A 15,895-nucleotide genomic window follows, 5' to 3' on the forward strand; every position below is an offset into this window, starting at 1 on the left:
TCCCTTGTTATTTCGTGTTCTTCAAGTAGGGTATATACGAAATCTTGTTTCTGATTTATGTAGACATTGGATTTTTTAATACACAAGATGTAAAGGTGACCAAGCAACAAAATGACAACTGCAAAGTGTATCTAGATTTCATGGGCTTACCAATAGTTCAGGTTGCATATGAGGCTCAGGTAGAGTGACTTGCATTGTTAAAGAACTATGATTTTAGGCATACCAAAAACTTTCAAGGCATACAAAATAGTTTTCTCATCCTAGGTGACCTTATAAGGGGTGTCTATTGGGTAGTTCAATTACCTATATACCCTTGAACTTAAAATCAAAAAATAAATTATCATAAACATCTCTTCTTCTTCCTCTAGGTAAACCTCCTTCCTTTTCTCTCAGATTTTTTTTTGCATCACTGTAATTAATTATCGATTCGTGAAAATTCGATCATCGGTTAAATTGAACTATATAATGGATCGTACAAAGAAAAAAGCAAACGTCAGGTGTTCTAAATCCTCTTCCAATCCATGAATTAAAGAATAAGAACCAATTGAAGATGAAGGTGTCAAAACTATAATTGAACCGGAAATTGAATCGGAAATTCAACCATTTGAAGCTCCAAATACTAAAATGAGGATAATAAGGTATTCCCTACAAACCCAGTCTTTTATTTGTTGTTTTTCATGGATTGAATGGGTTAAATTGCTAAAAACTTAGGGTTTTTGACGGTTACAGTAGCGGGTTCGGCTGATAATTGAGTTGAGTTTTGAGCCGAACTGTTCTTGAAATTTCTCCCTGAAAGTGTATATGAACAGTTCGGCTAACTCGATTATATCACTTTCAAGCCGAACCTCTCTCTGTAAACACTTCGAAAATATTGATATGCAGGCTCTAGGTTCGGCTAGCTCGTGTTATTGAGTTATCAGCCGAACCTTCTCCTTGCACACTCAAGTTTTTCGATCTTGTTTTGTCCATAACGTTTTCGTCCGATGTCGGAATGACCTCATTCTTTTTGTGTTGTGTTTGTCTTTTCATTCTCTTGAAGTTGAAGATAAGATCCAATTAATTTTAATGAGTTTAATATGGACCTTGGTATTCTCCATCATTAGACTTCACTTTCTTAACATTTTTAGTAATTTTCATTTTTATTGTTTGGTTCATCTATAAAAAGGCTGATCCTTGGTATCCTCGTGAATTATGTCTACTGGATCAGGTTGATTTTCCATGGGTCCAAGCACTATCTACAAAGAATATCACAAGGTTAAACACTAGAAAGGGAATATAATAACAAGGTTCGGCGCATTCGATAATCACATTATGTGCCGAACTATAAACATTTACAGGTTTCGGCTTATACGATATCCTCAATATGTGCCGAACCACGAACAATATTTTAACCCAAAAATTAACAAATTCATGTTCGGCTCAGACGATAATCATATTATGTGCCGAACCTTGAACATAAGAGGTTTCGGCTGATACGATATTCTCCATACGTGCCGAACTAATAACAATATTTCAACCCAGAAATTAAAAAATTATGTTCGGCACATACAATTTTGGATATATAAGCCGAATTAGTAATGATTCTATTCCGGGCTATTCAGGATGTTGTTCGGCTTACTATGAAACTTTCATATAAGTCGAACTAGTGTCTAGCAAAAGGGTTGGAATTGGAAATTATAGGTTCGGCGCATGCAGTAAACAGATTCAGTAAGCCGAACCGTTCATAAATTGGTAGATCCGGCTCATAGATGTGAGCCGAACCTCAACCTGTTTCGCCGAACCATGATTCAGAAAACCTAACTTTTGATAATTGAGAGATATAGAAGTGAGATTAAGTATAGGATGTAAGTGTACCTGTGTATTAGAAGCATTGGGTTCCTCATCAATGTCTTCATCATCAGGATTTGGCTCATAAAAATCATCATTTTGAGTTTGTGTTTGAGTTTGAGCTTGAGTTTGAGTGGGTGTAAAATCATTCTCATAATCTAAGAAATCAGCCATTTCTGGATCATTGTTGTAGTTGATATGTATTTTCCTAGGTTTTTTAGATGAATGATGACCCTCCTCATCCTCCATTGAATCAAGAATTAGAATTTTCTTACTTTCTCCTTCTCTTTCTCTCCTTCTTAACCAAACCAAAACTTTGATTTTGTTTCCTCAAATTTTTCATCTAAACAACTCTTATAATTCTGAAAATTATTTTAATCACTAAACAAAATATTTAATCACTAATCAAGATTATTAACACTAATACGTAAAGAGCAGATTTGCCATTAAAAATTTTTTGGGTTAAGGAGTTATCTGATTTTGCTATTTCACAACCTTTTTTGTCTTCATTCAGTATGTCTTGGAAGATTTTGGTATGCCCAATATTATGGTTCTTGTTAAAAAGTGTTCTTGACATGACTAATCCACTTAATGGACCAGTTTTTTGATTTGTGGATCCATGTTGATTATAATTGTTGTCCTACTATGTTGAGTGAAAAGACTGCCTTAAAGTTTATCTGTCAGCATAGTTCTATAGAAAGTATATTGGACAATATAAACAGTCAGAGGTATTATACAACTGAAAATTGGATGATCTTAACAAACCGATTTTATTGTAGACCTCAACATAAGGGCAGTTTTGAGATTGTTGAGACTATTCTAGATTGTGCAAGTGGATGTGGATGTGTTTGACACAGATGGAAACCTTCTGATTGTGTTTATTTTAGCAGCTCGATCTCCAGAATGTGATCGTACTCTTATAATAAGAGCCGCTGAAATTCAGTTCTATTTGTTGGAAGGTTTCAGTCCAATGGTCGTACATTTCTGTGCTTACCATGGCCAACCGGACTGAATGCAAGAGTTTCTACAAACAAGGGAAAATGGAAAACATAGACGTCAACATCAGGATTTGAACCTGCGCAGGAAAAAAATAGACTTCAACAGCAGGAGAGGAGATTCGAACCTGCGCAGGCAAAGCCCAACAGATTTCGAGTCTTTCTCCTTAACCACTCGAACATATTGATGTTTTGACATCGGAATTTAGTAAGCAGGTGAAAACTTGGTGAAGTTTCTCATCCGAAGTTTGGTGTAGGATTTTATAAAAATGTTATGTCGCGTACTATGCGTCCCGGATGAATTAAACTATTTTATAACCAACTTTTTCATCCCATAGATCAGGATCGGCGCTAATTCACGTGTGACGAGAGACAGGTATTGTGTCAAGAGGAGATTAACCAAGTTGTATATGGCTTAGTAAATATGATCGACAGGCACCTCGATACATACTGCAATGGCATGTAAATATAGTGAGTAGTATCATTAAGTTAATTAACGTTCAAACATCAGTTTTATTCAAGTAACAAATTCATTTTCCATATAGCAAAATTTTAGTTTCAGAAATAGTTTGTATGAGAAACCTTGTTCAAACTAACATACAACTTAGATGAGTAGAAATCATGAAACTTAGGTTCAAAAATGTTATTTTTACATCTTAGATCTCTAAAAGAAGGTTCTTTTTTTATGTTAAAAAAAACCAATGAAAATATAATAGCGTTTAATTGAGATAATGGAGGAAATTGTTTTAACCACCCCTGCAGTCAAGTGTTGTTCAAAGAGTTAAACTATGGGATCATGATTGTTTGCAATGCAAATTCAGGTGAGCTCGTACACACGCTTTCCTAGTTTGGATCCGTGTAACCGGAATGAAATCTTTCCTACTATTTTTAGTTATAATAGATCCCAACAAAAGAAATCTCTTAGCTAACGAGTAACACTAGTATTATTATTAGGGTTTTTTGAGTTTATCCCCTAAACGAAATAGTGATTGAGCTTGCCCCTAAATTATCATGAGTCCTGTTATTATGAGGGAAATAATGGATTTGAGGAGGGAAGGATTATGTGAGCAAACTATATTTTAGAGGAATTGACTTCTCAAAAAATTAATAAATTGTCGGAAATGTCCTGATAGCTTATTTTTCTAACCAACTGTAAACATGAGAATTTGACCAAATCCGAGGACGGTAACGGGAGCTCCGAGTGTCAACCGAGGTTACCATCAGCAATGTCGGGGTCACCATTGCCGATGGCACAACGTAGGTGAGCTGTCTCAAGGACCGGGGTGCCTCGAAAGAAATAACTAGTGGGTGCCCAAGTAACCCAGTTGTAATAGTACATGTGCACGGTTGATAATAGAAGACTTACTAAGAAAGGTAGTCGATTACACGTGTATGGCATTTAGATGTCAGGCTCTGCCTATAAAAGGAGGAATTCCTTCCATAGAGAGATAGAGTTCTCCAGATAATTGTATTGTGTACTAGGATTAGTCTCCTCATTACCCTATAATAATTTAAGGGTGTTTACATTTGGAGACTTCACTGGGGACTAGTCCTCGGTACCAATACATTGCAAACATGATCCGGAAAAACCACGACCCCGAAGATCCGAAGTCAAGACAAACCTACTTATCAATCATCTAGTTAAAACTCATCAAGTAGCGTTGGTAGAACACCAACGAAGAGAAAAAGGCTCAGATCCCATGCGTATCGAGAAAGAACCCGGGGTAGAACTTTCTTTTGGAATCTGAGAGAGAAGACCCGGAAGACAGGGTTGTACGAGGGCAATGTCTGGAAGTGTTTTATAAGTTCTTCCAAGAGATCAAGTTCACTGAACACCAACAAGAGTTGGCCTGCACACATATCCTAAACATCTTTGCCGGGGAAGACTCTCGTGAATATATAGAAAGACATTTTCCAAAACAGATATCACCTTTTCAGAAGAAGATCGGATGGTTGAAGCAGGGAATTTACGTCCCCTATTCATCACAGTCGGGGTAGGAAAGAACACCATTGACCAAGCGTTTGTGGACTCTGGTGCCTCATTGAACCTGATCTCTCAAGATACCATTTGCCGGTTACGCATTTCACCAGTCGCGATTAGACGTTTCAATACCAAATTACAAGACTTCAGCCGGGAAAGACAGAAAACAATCGGGACGATTTAAATAGACATCACGGTTGGACCCGTTAAAGCTATCGAACTCTTCCATGTAACCGAAGCAAGCTTGACGTGTCATATCATCCTGGGTAGCCGTGGTTGCGAAGACATGGGGTGGTATCGTCCACGGACCACTAATGTCTTAAGTTACTATGAGAAGGGAAGGAATGGCGTGTAGCAGCTACGAAGAACCCATTCACGAGTGAAGAGAAAGATCTTTTCCCTGAAGCTTCTTTTTTAAAACAAACAAGATACAATGGCCGCGGAGTATGATTTCCGTGGGAAGAAGGAGTGCAGAAGAGAAACGAGTAAGCGTAAGGGGTACTTCCAACGATGTATCCAACCCAATGGGAAAACGAAGTATCAATACATTGTCGAGGAAAGCATGGTGGCGGAGGGGGAGGAAATCATACAAGAGATGAAAAATATAACTGTCAATGAACCCGAACACGATTGGGAACACCCAACTTTTACAACCAACGGGAGTCTGGAACCGACAATCCCATTAAACCCGGGAACCTCAGAAAATCCGAAGGTGATCCAAATTGGTAGCAGTCTAACAGTAGAAGAGCGAGAGGAATCATAGGGCGTGTTAATGAAGTTTCAAGATGTATTTTCTTGGACATACGAAGATATGCCGGGACTAAACCCATCCATTATTTCACAAGAACTTAAAACTTCACCATCATTTAAACCAGTAAAGCAACCCCGAAGAAAACTTTCTCACAAGATATAAAAACAAATCAAAGATGAAGTTTTGAAGTTGTTGGAAGTGGGATATATTAAGCCCATACATCATCCGACATGTGTGGCTAATATTGTCCCAGTAGAAAAGAAGAATGGTAAGATACGATGTTTCGTCGATTTTCGGGATCTCAACAAAGCGTGTCCTAAAGACGATTTCCCCCTTCCCCTCATCGACCTCGTTGTCGACTCCGCGGATGACCACGAACTATATGCCTTCATGGACGGATACAGTGGCTACAACCAGGTCAAGATGAAAGAATCCGATGTTCCTAAAACGACATTCTCAACACCAGTTGGGAATTTTTATTACGTGGTCATGCCTTTCGGTTTGAAGAATACGGGTAGCACATACCAGCGAGCCATGACTCTCATTTTCCATGATCTCAACCACAAGGAATGGATGTGTATGTAGATGACATCATTGTTAAAGCAAAGAAGAGAGCGGAATTTGTACCGAACCTTAGGCGGGTATTGTCTCGGTGCCGAAGCTATGGCCTCAAAATGAACCCAGCTAAATGTACATTTGGGGTAACCTCCGGAAAAATCTTGGGTTTCAAGGTTACTAAAGCCGGGATCGAGATGGATGAAGATAAGGTAAATGCAATAATTACAATGACAACCCCGAAAAGTAAGGAGGAACTTCAAGCATTAATAGGCAAGGTTTCTTATGTGAGGTGATTCATACCGGTTCTGGGCACCAGTATGGAAAGTCTTCTCCCGCTACTCAGAAAAGAATCCAAGTGGGTATGGGGGGAAGAGCAGCAGATAACACTTGAAAAGATCAAAGCGTGTCTAACACACCCACATGTAATGCGCCCACCGATTCCGGGAGAACCCTTATACCTCTATGTCGCTAACACAGACAAAGCAATAGGTGCAGTGCTAGTCCAAGATATGGGGAATGACAACCTAACCCCGATATATTACATAAGCAAAGAACTAAAGGATACGGAATTACGTTACTCGCCGGCGGAAAAGGCGTGTCTCCTTCTAGTGCTAACAACGCAAAAGCTGAGACATTGCCTGCTAGCACATCAAACATATGTTTTGGCCTCAAGAAATCCAATAGCTTAGTTTTTTGCGACTACCATCCCGTCAGGACGAATGGCCCGATGGTCAGTACAACTTTTTGAATTCTCCCTTCAACCGGCAAAACCTAAAGGGATCCGAGGTCAATCTATCGCAGACTTGTTGACATCTTTCCCAGGGTGCGCAACGACTCTTCTTCATGAAGATATCCTCGAAGAGATAGCCATGGTAGAAGAATCCAAGCCGTGGTCACTTTTGTTTGCACCCAGAAATATTTCCGGGAACTAAACACGATGATTTTGGTGTTGTTGAGGAAAAAAGGGTTTAAGACATGAGACAAGCATAAAGAAAAAAGACACAGATTTTTTCGTGGTTCGGCATGGTTTGCCTACATCCACAGGCGAATCCCCTTGAGGAGTGATTTTTTATTGATAATATAATTACATGAGATTTTTTCTTTACCAGCCACCCCCTCCGTCAGGATTATATTCCCTCTATTTATACAATTCTGAACTAGGCTCTTACCCTCATTATGAGGTAAACATAAATTGTATTTATTTCCCTTGCATGAAACCTCCTGGATAACTCCTGGCATTAACCTTCCATGGATGTCTCTTGGAATTAATCTTCCATGCATAACTCCTGGAATTAACCTTCCTTGCATGGCTCCTTATATTGATTTGCAGGCCTCATGTGTATTTTATACACGATACAAACGTCGCCACCTCTTAACCTCCAACTTGTTGGGGGTTAAGAATTTTGTTTTTCCTTCATGTTGGTAGTTGATGACATAACTCGCCAGTCTCCCCCAAGAGTGAGTAGAGACATTACAAAGACGCCCCCAACTGTGATAACCTGCAATAAAATTTTCTCACGTGCTAGGCGAGACTTTTTTCCACGTGGTGTACTTGTGATGCTCGATAGCTAGTCGAGTCTTGAGTAGAATGTAGTGTGTGCTTGCGGCTGGGGAAAGGCTTTTTACTCGCAACGTAACAAGGCCAGCGCTTGCTGCTCGGGCAGGCTGGTTGTTGCTTGTGTTGAGTACGAGTCTTTGGACCAATATCGGGCATCGGGCTCGTGGTTGAGACGAGACTTTATGTTTTCCAAGGTGCAAGTATTTCATACTCCCGTCCAAGATGAGATTTTATGCTTGCAATAAAAGCAAGACATATGTGCTCACGTGAAAGGTGAGGCTTTAGGTGCTTGCGAAGTGATGCAAGGCTAAATATTGAAGGGTCTAAGCAATCCTCGTTTCCAGCTCGATCATATCGCCATCCACGAACCTCGAACTCGATCATGTTGCTGCTCCAAGTGCACATAAAAGTTTCTAGAACACATGAATATTTGCCTCCATGCTGTAGGTAATTAAAAGACGATTCCAACGAGCCAAAAATCACTCAATTCAGACTTAAAACGAAGAAGTTATTGAAGAAACAAGATTTGCACGAAGCGCGCATGCTAAGACAGAATACGCTGACTGGAACTGATGACTGGACAGTATTGCTGACATGGCAGTTGCTGACTGGACTCATTTGATGACGTGGCAGAAAACTGGATGCTGGCGTGGCACAAATCTTCACAGCCAAAAGGGCGCTGATTGGATATTGCTGACGTGGCACCTGATGCTAACAAGGCGTTGTTGACTGGAAAATTGATGACATGGCAGTGGCTGACCGGGCTTATTGATGACGTGGAACTGCTGACTAGCTTGGTCATTGCTGACTCGACCACCGCGCATACGTGGCACTGTGCTGACGTGACATTGTGTTGAGGTGGCAATTAGTGCTAACATGGCGGATCCTGATGTGGCAGGCGCTGAGTGGACCATATGATGACGTGGCATCTACTGACTGTACTGATTCAGCTGACATGTCTGTCGTTGATTGGTTCTCTGGAACACGTGTTGCTTGCTGATTGGCTATTCTTGGTTGGACCGGATCTTGAATCTGACGGACGAGATTGGATAGATTTGAAAGTGTAGGTGAGGCAGGATGAAACAACAATCTTCAACTGTTGCTGCAATCTTTATCGCCACGCTTTCTTCAACTGTTTCGCGACAATTTCTTCATCTTCGTAACGGTTTCTTCAACCTTCATAACGGTTTCTTCAACATCGCAACGGTTTCTTCAACCTTGTAACGGTTTCTTCAACCCTAACCTTTTTTTTTTGCTGGAACCAGTGCAAGATTTCTTCCGCAACTTCTCTCAATGGTAAAACCGATTGTTTTCACGAATCCCCTTAGTCGGCGCCAATATTTGTAACCAGAAATACTTCTTGGCACAAAACACGATTAAATTGGTGTTGTTGATGAAAACAGGGATAGTAACGGAAAATAATCAAGAATGACAGACACAAATTTAACATGGTTCGGCATGGTTTTCCTACATCCACGGAAGAATCCCCTTGGGGAGTGATGTATTATTGAATTACAGTGGATTTTTTCTTTATTATCTACCTCTCTCTCCCTTTTTCTCCCCCCTTTTCAGAATTCCCTTCCCTCTATTTCTACAATCCTGAATATAAATGGTATTTACTTCCCTTGCAATAATTCTGCATGAAACTGCTCATTCATGCCTCCATGTTTAATTCCATGTTTAATTTTGCATGAAACTGCCCATTCATTTTTCCATGTTTAATTCTGCATGAAACTGCTTTTGCATGCTTCCTGAATTAATTCTGCATGCTGGCAGACTGGGTTGATGGTTAACAGGCATAATGGCTGGCAGTATGGATGGATGCTGGCTGGAAGACTGGATTGACAGGCTGACATGCATAATGGCTGGCAGGATGGATGGAGCCTGGCTGGCAGTGCGATAGAGTACTGTTAGTACCATAAGTAAAAATGCCACATAATGGGCCAAATGGGTGCTTGAATCATCTTCTGGCCCTCATTCAATCCCGCTAACCAGTCAACCGAAGCAGCCCACCATCCTTCCCAGTATTACATGAATTCAATGACCGGTCAATGGCCAAAGTCAACGCTCGGTCAATGGTCAAAGTCAACGCTCGGTCAATGATCAAGATCAATGGTAGAAGTCAACAATCGGTCAATGATCAAAGTCAACCATCAGTCAATGTCAAGTCTGTGTTGGCGATGGTGCTGCCATGCAGTTTCCGTCCATGTCGCCAATGGTGCTGCCATGCAGTTTACATCCATGTTGCTAATGGTGCTGCCATGCAATTTCCACTCATGTTGCCAGCGGTGCTGCCAACCAATTCCCAGCTAAGTACTTGTTTGTAACCAGAAATACTTCTAGGCACAAAACATGATTAAACTGGTGTTGTTGATGAAAACAGGGCTAATAACAGAAAATAATCAAGAATGACAGACACAAATTTCACGTGGTTTTATTGATAATGAAATTACAGTGGATTTTTTTCTCTATTAGCTACCTCTCTCTCCCTTTTTCTCCCCCCTTTTCAGAATTCCCTTCCCTCTATTTATACAATCCTGAATATAAATGGTATTTACTTCCTTTGCATTAATTCTGCATGAAACTGCTCATTCACGCCTCCATGTTTAATTCTGCATGAAACTGCCCATTCACGCCTCCATGTTTAATTCTGCATTAACCTGCTCATTCATGCCTCCTGAATTAATTCGCATGAAACTGCTTATTCATTCCTCCATGTTTAATTATACATGAAACTGCTTTTGCATGCTTCCTGAATTAATTCTGCATGCTGGCAGACTAGATTGATGGTTGACAGGCATAATGGCTGGCAGTATGGATGGATGCTGGTTGGCAGACTGGATTGACTGGCTGACATGCATAATGGCTGGCAGCATGGATGGAGGCTAGCTGGCAGTGCGATAGAGTACTTAGCTGGGAATTGGTTGGCAGCACCGCTGGCAACATGAGTGGACACTGCATGGCAGCATCATTAGCAACATGGATGTAAACTGCATGGCAGCACCATTGGCGACATGGATGGAAACTGCATGGCAGCACCATCGGCAACACGACCTTGACATTGACTGATGGTTGACTTTGACTGTTGACCGATTTTTTGACTTTTGCCACTGATCTTGACCATTGACTGGGCGTTGACTTTGACCAGTGATCGGGTGTTGACTTTGACCAATGTCCGGTCATTGAATTCATGTAATACTGGGCAGGCTGGTGGGATGCTTCGGTTGACTGGTTAGTGGGCTTGGATGAGGGCCAAAAGATGATTCAAGCACCTATTTGGCCCATTATGCGGCATTTTTACTTATGCTACAAACATCGCCCCCTCTTAACCTCCAACTTGTTGGGGGTTAAAAAATTTTCGTTTTCCTTAGTCAATGACAAAACTCGCCCCCAAGTGTGGATTACTGATGTTGAGGAGATCGGCGGGCAACAGTTGGGCATGAATTGTTGTTGTATGCAAGAAATGGAATGAAGGCCGAACTAGACTGCAACAGAAGAGTGATGTTGGAGCTGAGTGGTGTTGAAAGTGAGTTGTAACTATTGATGTAAAACTGGACTGTGGTAGTTGCGAGCGAGAGGGTGTGATCCTTTAGTATCTGAGATGGTAACAGACTTTGTGTGTTGTTGGACCTCCAACGGTCTTGGCTGTGCTACTGGATGTGACATCGATCTTTATATGTCTCTGATATTTATATGAATCAGGATAACAACAGCGATGTCGACTAGATCACAATAGTTGTTGTGGAGTTGGATTGTAGTGATTGCGGTAAACTGGAATGCGAAGGACACAAAAAACTGTCCTGAGCAAAACTGGGTAGTACCAGCTTTGAGCAAAGCTGGTCTGCAGAAGCTGCGATCATCTGGAATGCAGGGCTGCGAACAGAGATAGACTGTAGAAGCTTCGATCAGCTGGGCAGCAGTAGCTTCAACCATCTGAACTGCAGCATCGACGAGCAATACTGCACTGCAACAGCTGCGGTCAGCTGGACTGCAGGAACTGCGAACATAGCTGGACTGCAGCAGCGACGATCAAGACTGCACTGCAGGAACTACGAACATAACTGGACTACAGTAGCTTCGATCAGCTGAACTGCAGCAGCGACGATCAAGACTACAGTGAAGCAGCTGCGGTCAGCTGGACTGCAGGAACTGCAAACATAACTGGACTGCAGTATCTTCGATCAACTGAACTGCATCATCGACGAGCAAGACTACACTGCAGCAGCTACGGTCAACTGGACTGCAGGAACTGCGAACATGGCTGGACTGCAGTAGCTTCGATCAGCTGAACTGCAACAGCGACGATCAAGACTGCGCTGCAGCAGCTGCGATCATCTGAATTGCAGCAACGACAATAAAGACTGCACTGCAGCAGCTGCGGTCAGCTAGACTGCAGGAACTGCGAACATAGCTGGACTGCAGTAGCTTCGATCAGCTGAATTGCAGCAGTGATGATCAAGACTGCACTGCAGTAGCTGCGGTCAGCTAGACTGCGGGAACTGCGAACATAGCTGGACTGCAGTAGCTTCGATCAGCTAAACTGCAGCAGCGACGAGCAAGACTACACTGCAGCATGCGATAAGCTGGGCCACAGAAGTGACAAGCAGAGATGGACTACAGCAGCTTCGATCAGCTGGACTACAGCGGCTGCTGAGGGATTAGACTTTAAACAGTTTGATAAACCTGATTGTAACAGTTATAAATAAAACCAGACTGCATCAGTTGCATCCAACTGAGTACAGAATGGACGAGCAAAACTGGAATGCATCAGTTGCGTCCAACTGAGTGCAGCAGTTGTTTAGGAACTGGATTAGAGAAGTTCTATCAACTTAGATATAGCAGTTTAACATTACTGATTGCAATAATTGCGTCAAAATATTAGGGTGTATGCTCGCCCCCTCTTAATCCTGTAACTGGTTGGAGGATTAAGAAGTTTGGGTTACCTTATGTTTCGATTTTCAGAAGCTGAATTCCGCATTGCATTTAGGTGTTATGTAACTCTCCCCTAAGCGTATGGAGTGTTTCGCAGCTCGCCCCAAGAGAGTTATTTTAGACCATGAGGTGTTACATATCTCGCCCCCAAGTGATGGTCAGTCATACTGAAGTGACATGCAACTCGCCCCCGGAAGATAGTGATTGTCATGCTGCTCAATGCTCGCACAAGGGTGCACTACCTTGCTGCATCTTGCTCGCACATGAAATAGGGTTAAAGTTTTTCTGTTATCTGGAATTCGCGCAGGGGGCCAATCCCACTATTCCAGATTTGCACAAAATTGAGATGTGTGCATCTCCTCATGCCTTGGTGTGTGAAAATGCTCGCCACATTGTAGGTGTTCCAGTGAACAAAAGTATGCATGATTACATGAAATGATGCAAAAACATTTAATTGTATTCGTACCTTATGAAATGTGATATTGCTATTCTGTGTATATGTCGCAGTTAGGATGTCAACTAGATATGTTGTTGTTTCTCAGTGGTGATGATTTTCGAACAGTGTGTTACCAAAAACGCTTCAGACAACAATTATTCCGAAATGTAAGAGTTGCTCGAGATCGATCATGCTACTAACGAACTTTCGAGGGAAAAATCGCGACGATATTGTTCTTGTGAATGAGGGGTAACTCCACGAAGACGTCATGCTGAAGAAGACGGTTCGAGCATCTCGGCTCTGTAACAGCGTCCTTTTCTGGTCAATTGGCTCAGCGTCTCGACTTAGCTCGACTTAGCCACTAGATTTTCTGCCATATTATATTTCACCAGTTGAATGAAAATTGGACTGCTGCAGTTATATATTGGAACTGGACCGCGGATGTTAATGCAGATATGGACTACAACAGTTATGACAAAAACTGGACAGCAGCAATACGATCAACTGGACTGTAGCATTGCTGAGGATAACTGGACTATAGTAGTTCGATCAACTGGACTGTAGCAGTTTTAACTAGCACCGAACATGTGCGTGTTGAGGTTTATGAACCGAACCATCACTCACGAACTTCGCACACAGGCATGTTGTGAGTATAAACTTGACGCAATAGCGTTCGCGAACATTGAATATGATATGTAGGTTTCACTTGATAGTGGTCGGTGACCGTGTGTGATGTCGCTGCCCAAAATCACTTCATTCGGACTTAAAACGAATAAGTTATTGAGGAAACTAGATTTCACGAAGCGCGCGTGCTATTGCAGACGTTTCAGTGACTGGACCGAATTGCTGACTGGACCCAACTGCTGACGTGGCAGTTACTGACTGGACCCAACTGCTGATGTGGCGGCTGCTGACTGGATATTTTCTGATGTGGAAGGCGCTGAATGGACCATCTTGCTGACGTGGCACTGTTGACACAACCACTGCGCATACGTGGCACTATACCGATGTGGCGGATGCTGACTGGACAAGTGTGCTGACGTGGCTGGTGCTGACGTGGCGGTCGCTGACTGGACCCAAATGCTGATGTGGCGCCCTGATGAAGTTTGATGTACCACAGAGCATCGAAGTTTGATGTACCACAATGCATCGAAGGTTGATATACGCAGCCCATCGAAGTTTGATGTAACTGGAAGCATCGAAATTTTCCGGAGCATCGAAGTTTGATATACCACAGAGCATCGAAGGTTGATATACGCAGCTCATCGAAGTTTGATGTACCAAGAAGCATCTAAATTTTCCAGGGCATTGAAGTTTGATGTACCGCAGATCATCTAATTTTGATTTACCACAGAGGATCGAAGGTTGATGTATCAGGAAGCATCGAAGTTTGGCCGCCGGACTTGGCCGCCACGATTTTCGCGAACTGTGATCTTTCCTCCACACATTTAATGACAGTTTTGAAGAATTATTGTCTTTTCTATCAAGCTTTCTTGCAACAGCTTCCTGCTTCAACTTTTAGTAACAGTTTTCTTCAACTGTTACTGTTTCTCATGGAATCTTCTTTGGACTTTTAGCAACGGTTCTGGACGTTGTTGTCGTTTCTCATGGACTCTTCCGCCACTGTTTTTGTTATATTTCTGTGACCTTTTCCGGAACCTTTTGAGATGCTTTTATGGGGATCTTCTTTAGGGTTTCTGCCTCATGTCTTTGTCGTATGTGCAGGTGGTGCAGGTAGCTACGGTCTTGGAACTCGTACATGGTGGAGGTGATTTTGACAAGCTACGAACTCGAATATGTTGTTGATATGTTATGGATGAATTGACTTTTTTTTCGAACTTTGGACTGTAACGTGCTATTGATCGAACATCCTGCCAACAGTTTTTGCGATCTTTGCAGTGAGTCAGCTTTGGTGGCTTCCGACTGTGAAGCTAGACTGCAACAGTTGTGATCAACTTGACTGCAGTAACTGTGGTTAACTGGACTGCAGCAGCTGCGACCAGCTGAACTGTAATGATTGAAATCAAAATTGGACCCATCCATATTGCAGATCGAACATCTAGCAATAATTTTGATGATGTTTTTACGCCATCTTTTACCGTGGACCGAACGTCCTGACAATAGTTTCAACACCATTGTAGTGGAATAGATTGGGTGCTTTGCAAAGGTAATAGTTTCTGAAAAGCTCGAACTGCGAGTCTGGACTGCAGCAGTTACGATCAATTGTATTGTAGTAACTGCGATTAACTAGACTGCAGCAGCTGCGTTTATCTTGACTGCAGTGATGTCGATCAGAATTGGACTGCAACAGTTTCGATCAACCGGACTGCAGTAACTGCGATTATATGGTCTGCAGCAGCTGCGATCAGCTGGACTGCAGTTGTTGCGATCAAACTGTACTGTAGCAGTTGCGATCAACTGGACTGGAGCAGTGATTTTTCAAGACGTTCAAACTGCTTTTTGACGGACACGATATTGAAGTATTTTGTACAACTTTTCTCAAAGGGAAAACACGATTCCTTTTCTCGTATTCCCCTTAGTCGGTGCCAATGTTTGCACCCAGAAATATTTCCAGGCACTAAAAACGATGATTTTTGTGTTGTTGAGGAAAAAAGGGTTTAAGACATGGAACAAGCATAAAGAAAAGAGACACAGATTTTACGTGGTTCGGCATGGTTTGCCTACATCCACAGACGAATCCCCCTGGGGAGTGATTTTTTATTGATAATATAATTACATGGGATTTTTTCTCTACTAGCTACCCCCTCCATCAGGATTACATTCCCTCTATTTGTATTTATTTCCCTTGCATGAAACCTCCTGCAATTAATTTTGCATGAAACCTCCTGAAATTAAT

This window comes from Papaver somniferum, unplaced genomic scaffold (genome assembly GCF_003573695.1).
Source record: "Papaver somniferum cultivar HN1 unplaced genomic scaffold, ASM357369v1 unplaced-scaffold_21, whole genome shotgun sequence".
NCBI lineage: Eukaryota > Viridiplantae > Streptophyta > Magnoliopsida > Ranunculales > Papaveraceae > Papaver > Papaver somniferum.